Raw genomic sequence first — 11,399 nt, 5'->3', positions numbered from 1 at the left:
TTTCTCTGGCCTGCTTGTCGCCTGCCGATGCCCCCTCCTCGTTCACTCGGCGGTAGACACCTCGTCGCCATTGGGGCGCCTGGCACATCCTAGCGAGGAACTGAGGGGCTCGCCAGCGTTGTCTGGCTAACGATCGCCCCGTGATCGGGCGGAGCCGCGCTCTTGGAGAGAGGAGAGTCACCTTTCCTAGTCTGCGCTTCAGTCTGGCTTTTCCGCCTAGGCTCCGCGAGCAGTCAGCCCCACCGGCCTGGGGAAAGGGTGAGTGTAGGACATGATTGCATTGTGTGTCGTTGTATCTTCGCGCAGGTACACGCGCAGTGACAGAACCACCTCCACTTAATACAGCCCAGCCAGCACCCACAAACCACAGACACTCTCAGCACCTTGCCCGCCTCCAATACGCCTCCGCCCCAAGCGAACACCTCACACAAGCTCAGGTCCTCCCACCCTTTCACAGACGCACAGACCAGCCCACCGATGAGGACACATTTGCGGTTAAGTGCACACACTCCTGCGCGGCACGTTCTCCCGCGCAAAGCCAGCCGCACATGCACACGCAGTGGCACACACCGCCGCTCCACACGCGCGCGCGCACGTCCACCGACAACCGCATTCTCACGTTCTCTCCCTCCATCTCTTTTTCCCCCTCCGCCAAACGGCAGCTGCAGGCAAGGAGGCCCAGGCGGGAGGGAAGTTCCCGAGAAGGGGTCGCTACCACCAGCTGCTGGGAGCACATCTGGCCTTTAGAGGAAAAGCGAGCGGGGGAGGCTGCTGCTGGAAAGCCAGCCAGGGGTGCAGCACTCCCCAGGGTTCCCAGAAAGTGATAGGAAAGCCTCCCCTTTTCTCGCTCCTCCTCCTCTGACCCGGCGCCTCTGAAGTGAGGGGACTCTATGAAGCATGAAGTTGGGGGGCTCCTTTCCAGTACCCCTTACCTCTGAGCCCCTCTGCATTTGGAAGGGGCTGCAGATTTTATTTTGGCTAACCCCACATCAGGTTTCCTCCCTCCTGCACATCCCTGTCTCTCACTGGTTTGCTTTGGGGGCACCTATGTGTTTTGGGGTGGGGAGCTTATGCCTTACTGAGCAAGAGGTGAGGAGTCAGGGCCCCAGCTGGCCCCCACTTACTCTTAGGTTCTGAGAGCTGGTTTTCAGAAAAAGGACAGCAGTTACCATGCCCACTGAGAAGGGCCCGGTGGCCTTGGAGCCCCAAGAATGTGGCAGATGCTGGCTCTCCCCAACGCCTAATCTCCACCCAGGTGGGAGGTAAAGGGGGGCATGAGAAGAATGGGAGGGGGGGATGAGCTCCCAGCTCTGTAATTTTGGGGGCGAGACCTCTCAGTTCTGGAAAAAGCCTACAGCCATAGCAAGGAGGTCTTTTCCACATGCCCAGTAACTAAGCTCTTGGCTCTTAAGATGCCCCTGAGAAGTTCTGCCTGACCTTGCCTTTTTTAAGGTGGGGAAACTGAGGCCCAGTGAGGACCTGGCCTGGGTCAGCCAGTGCTGATAAGTGAACACCTTTTCATCATTCGTCTCCATCCCCAAGGATAGACTGTCATTGATTTTTACCCTCCTAGATGCCTCCTTGCAGGCCAAACTGGTGAGTGAGATTTAGAAATGCTTTACCTCCAGGCATGCCCCTGGCTTCCCAAGGGCACCAAGAGATGTGTTGGAGAATTGACAATGATAAAATAATAACAACCACAAATGCAATGATAATAGGAGTTATCAATTACTGATCATGCCTAAGTACTGATCATCACCTTATTAACACCCTCTTGGATGTTTTCTGGGCTGTGAATCCCTTTGACAAACCGTTGAAAACTACATCGTACCCCCCCCCCACACACACACACAGAAGGTACGTACCTGCGACATTTCTAGAGTAATTTTCAAGGTTTCACCAAACACCTTGAACCCACCATCACCATGAACCTAAGACCCTGGTTAAATGCCCCAAAGATACTTGTTTAATCTTCACAGAAGCCCCAACCAGGTCAATATTATCCCTCCTTTTACAGATGGGGCTCACCAGAGCCAGGATACAAACCCAGGTCTGACTACAGGATCAGGGGTTAAGCCCCTGCCACAGGGTGGGGGCTCAGCATTGGACAGGGCAGAGACTTTCTGCCTGCAGATTTGCAATTGGTGTTATCCGGGTTTGAATCCAGCCTCTACCATGTAGGGGTGTTGCAGAAACTGTTTGTGCCTCAGTTTCATTTGGTGGTGGTGGTGGGGTTGTTGTTGGTTCATTCCCTCACCCCCAGTTTTATTAATATAGAATTGAAAGATAACATTGTTGAAGTTTAAGGTATATGATGTCTTGATTTAATAATACATTTATATATGGCAAAATACCACAACAAAGTTAGTTGCCACCTCCATTTCTCCACATAGTTAACTTTTGCGTGTGTGTGTGTGTGTGTGTGTATGTGGTGAGAACATTTAACGTTTACTCTGTTAGCAACATTCAAGGGTGTGATACAGTATTATTAGATACAACCACTATACTGTAAATTAGTTTCTTCGTCTAAAAAGTGGGATGAATATTTGCACCTTTTTCTTAGGGCTGTTGCGAACATTGGACAAGACTGTGCAGAGAAAGACTTATGCTATCCAAACAGGCAAACAAACAAAATCAGCTTGAGGGGCAGTTGGAGAAAATGCAGACTGGGATGTGGTGGCTTTTTGCTCTTAGCTTCAAGTTCCATAAAGAACTCCCCTCGTATCCCAAATTAAATATGTGCCCCAGTGCCAGCCCCAGGAATCCCCAAATGGGGGTTGGGGTGTAAAAACAGACACGCCTGCCTTGTCTCCCACTCCCCAAGCCCAAGGTATTTTTACTGGCTAATTGCTTAAGTGAAGCCGCCCGGGCAGAGAGCGCGCCGTAACCCGAGCAGGGAACCAGATCCAGCTCGGATTGTGCCCGGGCTGGCCTGGGGGGGTGGGGGGAGCAGCAGAGGCAGCCGCCGACCACCCACTGTGAGGACAGCCACCTAGCCTGCAGCCACCCCTGCTCTGCATTAGCGCCAGGCCAGCACCTCCCTTGCCTTGCTCGCTCCAACCCCTTCCAGAGGACATCCAACGGCGACCCAAGGTAGTGTGTGCTGGTTCCCAGACCTGAGGCAGGCGTGGAGCAGAAAGGGAAGCCGCCTGGCCTGGGGGCTGGGAGGAGGCTGGAGGGGCTGGGCTGGGACATTTATACATGAAAATGCAACCTAGGGACAGGGGAGTGTGGAGAGAAATGTCAAGGTCAGGGGGAGAGAGGGCATTCCTCCTCCCCCCATCATAAAATGATCTGTGCACAAAAGAAATGGGACATTTCTCTGCAAACTCTGAATATGCACACATATCACATATGCCAATTTGCAGAGGAGAAGAACTATGGAACTAGAGAGGCGCCCAGTAACATCTGGCGGGCATGATAGTGTCAGGTGGGTGTTCAGTGTAAGGGCTGTGCACAGAATAGCATGAGGTGTGCAAGTATGATGTGTTTCCCACACTGAACATTACGGGATGTAGGTAGTGTGGTGTCTTCATGTGTAATTAATATTTTAAGATGTGAACAATATAACATATTATGTGTGCAGAATATCTGAGTGCAATATAAGGTGTTCTGCACACAGATCTTTATAATATGTGTTCTTACAGCAAGTTACACACGTGGTATCATCTGAGGGTATGTACAATGTAATGTATTCCAGACACAGAATATTGTAGGCTCTGAGGACCATAGAATATTGAATTATATAAATGATCGTAGGATGTATGTATGATATAATAGGTTACAGCATACATGAGGTATTGGATTTATATGAACATTGTAAAATATGTACAGTTTGATGTCTATGGTCACAGAACATCATGGGAACTGTGCTGACAATACAGCATTTCACAAGGAGAGGGATCTACACTGGGAAGCTCTGCTTCAGGCAATGTGTTTACAGCAGAGTATGGAAGGCTGTCAGGTTTGCATGCAATCTAATGTGCAATCATACAAATGCAAAAACCACACAGCTAATGGTTATTGAGGCCTTGACTGTGTGCTCTTCTAAGGCCCCTCAAGGTAATCACTAGTTCATGCCACGCTGACCAAATCCCTGTGAGGCAGGTACTGTTTTGATCTCAGGTCCCAGGGAAGCCAAGTGACTCTCCTGCTTGACTTCTGTAGCACTGGAGCACTCTGTCATGCTGGGAAGAGTGCGCACCTATCCACGTGCTAGGGACATGCAGAGACAATGTGCTTCAATGTGGGTCTTCGAGAGGCTGTGAGCATGAGACACTGTATCCCTCTCTGTGCAGCCAGCACAGAGAAGATATGAAGACTAGAGTTGTGCGTCCTGAGGAGCCTAATGCCTGGGTGTTCCGGGGCCAGAGGGAAAGCTCCTGATCCAATCCCCACACCTACATTTTGGGGTGCTGTACCCATTTGTGCCCATTGCTGTCCAACTAAACTCCAAACCAAGGCAGTCCTGTTATCAGTAGGAAGCTGGACTCTAGGCCCCCCTAATCTTCATTGGGAGTACCCCAATGTGAGAAGGAGAGAGAGGGATCATCCTCTGGCATGCAAAGTCCTGCCACACATCCCTGGACACATGTGGGGCTCAGAAACCCCACCTGTTTGGACCACTGGGGCCACATTTGGGGAGAAGCAGGGGAGGGGGTTATCCTTGCACCAGACCCTGGCAGTTCATCACCCTGTCAGCTGTACATTAGGGAGAGGTTCATATTTTGGTCAAGGAAAAAAAAAAGCTCTTGCGCTGCTGCAGCCCTGAGCTTGCCCCCTCACTTGGCCCTTTACCCCAAAGCACGAATTTTCCATGACGTTCTTCAATGAAATATTTGACAACATTGCAGCCCAGGAATTTACAGCCTTCTTCCCCTGCAAGATTTTTGGGAGTTTTCTGGCATTAGCCATGCACGCTGCTCTAAGAAACATAGACCGCTTGGGACATGGAGTGCCCTGGCACTCCCATTCCACTCTGGATGTCTGGCCGGTCTGCAGCCCTCCTTCCCACAGCGACAAGCTCCGATATTTTTATCCCCACTGCCTGGAGGGCTGTGCTCAGAAAGATGGCAAGAGGATGTTCCTTCCAGTGTGTGAGGGTGCCAGGTTTTGTTTCTGAGAGAGTGGTGCCCAAAAGCTGTAGCAGAGAGAATGAGACGGTTGCTCAAGGCTTCCCCCCGGGGTGGGACTCCCCATGGAAATAATTCCGTCTAAGATGGGCGTGGGCTGGGGAGAACAGTGTAGAGAGAGAAGATGAAAATGAATTCTGCCTGAGTTTCAAAAAAAAAAAAAGGAGAATATAGATGAAACTTCAGGGGCCGGGTCTTTTCTATTTCTCTGATTTGAGGGAGAGAGAAAAATAAAGATGGACACACACACACACAACCCGTGGGGAGAGGGAGATAGAACTGAGTGAGATCATGAAAGGAGGGCCACGCAAAGCAGGGAGGTGAAGGGAGACACGCTCGGATTTGTTTCCTAATCAAAAGCAGCAATTTGCCCCCAGAAACCTGCCAGTGTGTGCACGCAAAGGCCGCCTGTCAGCCTCCCTTTAGAGCTGGTGCTGCTCTGTCTATTCCCATTTAGAGAGCATTGGAAATGATGAAAGCAAGTGATATTTTTAATCAAGAAAACAAAGTCCACTCAGCCCCTGATGGACTCAGGAAAGGAGGAAGGGGATTTGCCTGCCAAAAGGTGCCCCCCCCCATGGGCTTGCTGAGAAAATGGAGGTGACATGCTCTCCCATGCCTCCCCTCAGGTCTTGTTTGGGTGCTTTGTCCCAACCGGGTTGCCCCAGAAGCCCCTGGAAGAATCTGCACTTGGATATGCTGGCCTTGCACAGCTTTGTTGGACCTGTGTCCTGCACGAGTTATTGGAGAGCCAGTTGTGTGCATGTGACATGCGTGAGGGCGATGCAGCTCCTGGGAAGTCAGAGCTGGATGGGATGCTGAGCAGCCTGCCCTGTGCAGAGAACAGAGAGTACTGATGGCTGGGAGACAAGGACACCTACCCCCTCACCAGAGACAGATGCAATATTTGGTCATCAGAACCCCAAGACACTAGAGTCAAAGACACAGAGTGAGGCCTTGAGAGAGACAGGCACACACAGACCATGAGGGGTCTGAAGTTTGCATGCTGAGGTGAGAAAAACAGGAACTGAAGGAGAGGAAAGCTGGGGACGGAGGTGGGGGCTGGAGATAGACAGAGATGTCACAGGGATAGACAGTTAGCCCCTTGCTCTGCTGCTTGGGGGTGGGGACGGCACCTAGAAAACTATCGGTTGTTGATGGGGTCAGCAGGGAGCTTCAGACTGGAGTGAGGAGTGTGTGCAAGAGGGATGGAGAGAGAGGGCAAGGGAGACCCAGAGAGAAGGAGAGGAAGAGAAGGAGGCAGAGAGACAGGGTGAGAGACAGAGAGAAAGAAAGAGAGGAAGAGAGGGATAAAAAGAGAAAAAAGGACGGAGACACACTCCTCTTTGGGCTCCAGGCACCCGAGCAGACAGGGGCTGCACTGACACTGAAGTTTCTCTGCGTGTGGGTCCGAGACCTGCTCCCATGTAGCCCTGTGTGGGGCTTTCCCGGGAGAGTCAGGAAGGTGGCAGCCCTCCTCCATTACCTCTCAGTACTTAGGAGTAAAGCGCTAGCAGGCCAGGGGCAGGGTGGAACGAGAAGAGCAAGTGATTTAACTTCTAGGTGCCTTAATTTCCTTATCTTAAAATGAGAATGGATAAATTCAGTACCCATCCAGAGGAGAAATGTCAGGAGTAATCTGTGCAGGGTCTGGTGGGGGGGATTAGGTGAGGGGGCACCATTAACGTGGACCACGGCAGAATTGTTAAATAAAAAAACAAATGAACAAACCAAGGAGTGGTTAGGAGGCTGGGACCCGCCTGACTGAGACTTGGAGCCCCTGCGGTGTGAGCCTGGCCTGGTGGCCTTACCTTCCTCTGTGCCTTGGTTGCCTCACTGGCAGAGCAAGAACAGTGGCAGCATCTCCTTCTGGATAGGCAAGAGGATTACACAAATGAGCAATTGTTGGCCTGGCTGTTATAATTGGGGGTGTTTCCTCACTGGAGTTTGGGATGCTGGGGGATGAGCCTTCTCATGCCCTTCAAGCAGTCCTGGAAAGCTGTAGGGACCAGCCTGTGGACTTGGACAAGTCCTATTCCCTGTAGATTCTGTTTTTTGCCATCAGTGAATCTCCCCCCCCCCCCCCCCCAAAGCAGCTCAAACACCTGGCTGGCACTGACTTCAGGCATCGGAGTGTCGGGTTGGAGGGGAGCCTCCTTGGGCCATCTGATGACTCGCAGCGGACTTTCTGACGCAGGGAAGGGTGATGAAGTCTCAGGTGCGCCCTGCCTGCCCCTACCAGCTGGGCTTGGTGCTTGCGTCAACAGAGCCCAACCTGTCAAACACCTGGGTTAGAATCCTCCGCCTGCCCTATCTTCTCTGTGACCTCTGGGCAGCTCCTCTTAGCTCCCTTTCTCCTTTGCGTGACGGTGAAAATATAGGCACCTCTGCCCTGGGGCTGCGTGAAGACTAACCAAGAACAGCATTCTTGTTAGAGAACCACCGAACTCCGACGAGGTGCCAGAGCTGCGCTAAGGAGCAGCCCTTACTGAGCCCGTTTCACAGAGAAGAGAGCAGGGCACACAGTGAGGGCTCATAGATGCGGGACCCTTTGTAAGACACTTGCCCCTCTCCTCTCAAGGGTACACATATGTTTCTGGCTCTGGGCTGCCATTGACAATCCAGGAAGAAGATGGGAGACTGTCACCCCCCAAACTCAGAGGCTATGCTTAATGCACCCCCCAGCTTTCCACCACGAATAATAAGACAATAACAGCCTCCCACCTGTAATGAGTCCTGCCCTATAACCTCATGGGGTGGGGGTGGAGTGGACAGAATTCCAGGCCTCTGCGGAGGCCCCACCAGCTTGCACCCCTGCTTCCTGGCACTACTCCCCAACTGACAAGTTTCTGAGAAATGCCAGGGAAGGTGGGTGGTGGCCTGAACTCTGGAAACAGGTTTCCAAGTGGGGTGGGATCTCATTCCATCCCTAGACTGTCCCCCACCCAGGGTGTTGAGGGAAAATCTTTGCTGCTTTTTTTGTGACATGAAATTTGGGCAGGATGACTAGTAGCAATGCAGGCATTGGAGCAGGTCACTGTCCCCCAGGAGCGGGTCTCCATGGCGATTCTTTGGAGTGGGGCGCCTGCCCGCCCAGGCACTAAGTCTCTACCTGGGGCAGTCACAGAGCCCCTGACCCAGCTTCCGCACCTCGCACCTCGTGCTTAGTAAACTCCTACTCTGTCCCGTTTTACTTTGATTATTTTTGCCTCTTACCCAATGTTCACCTTGTTACCAATAAACAGCTTTCTGCCCTGAGGAATTTAAAAATCAAATAGAGGTGAAAACATAAAGCTGCCACTCAAACTATCTAGTCCTTTTATTTCAAAAAATACTTTCTCAATGCTAGAGATACACCAAAACTTCTAACAAGTTGATTACACACAGATCCTAGCATGGGTTCGTTTTATTTTTTTTTTCATGGGTTCGTTTTAAAAAGTCGTTTCCTTGGGACACTTCATTTTCATATATGTACTTCACTTTCTCTACCCCAGTACCTGTTAATTCTTATCCTGGGTATTTTTCTTAATAATTAGCAATGAATTACCTGCAAAATTCTATCCCTGACACGGGAAGATGTAGAATACCTGCTATTTTAAGAAGCATAAACCTCAAAATATTTCAAGAGTTCTGTTATAGTCTCAAGGTCAAAGTCGATCCTTTTATCTTGTTTCTCCTCCCACCCTCCTTTTTGCTGTTCAGGTTTGAGAAGGAGTTAGGTGCACATGGCAGCTGCGAAAGCTTCCACGGGGTCACCCTCTCCCGCAATTAAGGTTAAGACCCATTTAATTCGCCATGAAAACTAACTCAATTAGGAATCAAATTCGCTTTTTTGAAGAGACCAGTAATAAGTGTCCCAACACTCCCTTCACCACCGCCCCCACGTTTTTCTCCGCGATTTTGCAAAACAGCCTTTTCCGAGGGATTTCGCTTCAAGGCAGCTGCCCTTCACCTCCTCTACCTGCCCCTCACTTCTCTCTTCCGTCTCTCAAAGAGCAGCCGAGAGAGACTTACTCCAGTTTTTCGAGTCTGACTCAAGCACTTTCTGTCGCCTCCCAGAAAAGAATTGGCGAGGGGCTGGCGTTCGGCCGAGGCGGTGCATCTGACATTCGCAGGAAGCACAGGACGGGTTTCTTTCCGAGAGGCCGGGCCCCCGGGGGGCTCTGGGTGCCCCGACTCCGCCCTGGCTGTGATGTGGCTCAGCGTCCACCGAGGAGGCCCCTGCGGCGGCGGCAGCTTGAGGGTTCCGGGCAAACCCGGCTGGTTACTGCTGCTCTCGTAATTGCGACGAAGCAATCGATTATTGAAACCGCGGTTTGGGCTAATGACGGGTTCTGCTTGCGTGAACGCGGCGTTTATTTTACCTCGTCCATCCCTGGCAAGGAGGTGCGCTCCTGGGCGGCCGTCGGTCGACAGACGCTGGGGCTGCTAATCCCAAAACCCTCAGGCTGGGCAAAGGTCTTGGGAGGTGGGGTCAGCGAGTGAGTGCCCTTTTCTCACCTGGTGGGAGCAGATCCAGCCTTCTCCCGCGCGTGTCTGAATAGTGAGGCTGGGGTCCTCGGGGCCCCTGGGGGCATCCGGGCCTCGCGCTCGTGGAGGGGCGCCTTCTGGAAGCCAGGTCCGCGCGCGCCTCGGGCCCGACGCCCCCCTTGGACTGTGGAGGGAATGCCCAGTCTGGGACACCGCTGCTGCTCGGGCGCTCCAAGGGAGAGGGGAGTATAGGAAGGGTCTGGGCTCTGGATGCAACCTAGGTTGCCGCTAGAGGGTGACGCCTAGATCGGAGTCCAAGGTCCATGAAACTGGGGAGCCTCGAACAGGTTTTTTGCTTTTTGTTTTTGTTTTTCCCTTGCAAAACCGGGAAGTTTAAATTGCAAGATTGCTCGGGACCAGTCTGTATGGGCAACAGGAAATAGCGGATACCAAAGATTATTCAGTAATGGAAAGAGGGAGGGGAAGCACGTCAGAGTCCGCTGCTTGTATTACTCCAGCTACGTTGTTTAGGGCCTGAATGATAACGGGGAAACGAGCTTTGTTCTCCACCTGTCTGTGCCCATACAACACAAAGCCGGGAGCCGGGTTACGGGATGGGTCGTGCTTATACCCACTGAAGTCTCCAGAATGCCGATTTTTAATTCGGGCAGGCGCGGGCGGATGAGTTGGGGGTTGGTGGTGGTGGTGGGGGACGGAACAAGGAGAAGCTCAGACCCAGGACTGCTGAATGACTGACTGGTGAGCTCTGGTCCCCGGCGGACCTAGGAATATGTGTACTCGCGCACACGCTGGGTGTGTGGGGGGTGAGAACCAGCGACCAGAACTGCGTGAAAGCGGACTCGGGAGGCCCACGCACCCACGAGAGCGCCAGGCAGCTACTGAGTCCGCTTTGGGGGAACACAGAAACCCCTCCCTCCCACCATCATTGCTCTTGTCTACCAAAAGCCCACCTCAGCGAGCCTGGGCCTCCAACCTCAGGCCGGAAGTTTCAGGCGGCGTGTACCTCAGCCCCCGGCTCCTGCCTTCACTCCTGACAGGCGTCCAGCTGAAAGACCGTACAGGTTCCAACTCAATTAGCTCTGTGCTGAGGCCGCCATGGGCTACAAGATCCTCCTACAATTAGGGCCGTGTCGGCGAGGGCGGAGAGGCAGGGTGTGTGTGTGTGGGGGGGGGGCGCAGGTAAAGAGGAACCAATTTGCCCCGAGGCTTTATCAACAAGTGGCTTAACTAGGAATTTACATTGACAACTCAGCACCTCTGTCGGGGCTCCGGCGGCGGCCAGCTGAGATGACAAGCTGAACTGCAGGGGGGTGTCCTGAGAGCCCGGAGGATTGAAACTTCAAAGCCACCCAAAGGCCGCCTCGGCCTGGGTTCCGCGCGCAGTGTGGGCCGGGGCGTAGCTGGGCGCGCTGCGAGGGCAGGGCCCCGGCGGGCGGCCGAGCGCGGGCTGGTGGGCGCTGGGCTGCTTCTCCTGGCGAAGTAGGTGGCCGTGTATATTTTTGTTCAAGTGGTGTTTATGTTAATGAAAAAAGGATGGAATTACAAACAGCCCGCCGATCGCTCTGCGGCCACCGGGGACTCGCGTCCCAGGCCCAATCAAAGGGCGCGCACTCTGGGCCCGCTTGGGACCTTTAGCAGAACCCCTACTTCGTCTAACTAGGTGAAATTGTGTCTCCTCCCTTCACCCCCCATCCCCCTACAAATCTGGAACTCTCTGCAATCATCCCTCCTCCCTACCCCGTCAACCGGCAGTAGCACAATCAGATTTCTGGATAA

The 11,399-nt window shown here is 52.8% G+C and overlaps 1 pseudogene; it reads left to right on the top strand.

Annotated features, from left to right (window-relative positions):
* Window positions 1-894, top strand: LOC149994330 (uncharacterized; annotated as a pseudogene).
* The last annotated feature ends 10,505 nt before the right edge of the window (window positions 895-11,399 follow it).

This window comes from Furipterus horrens, unplaced genomic scaffold, assembly GCF_987537825.1.
Source record: "Furipterus horrens unplaced genomic scaffold, mFurHor1.1.pri manual_scaffold_13, whole genome shotgun sequence".
NCBI lineage: Eukaryota > Metazoa > Chordata > Mammalia > Chiroptera > Furipteridae > Furipterus > Furipterus horrens.
This window is presented reverse-complemented; position numbering and strand designations above follow the sequence as displayed.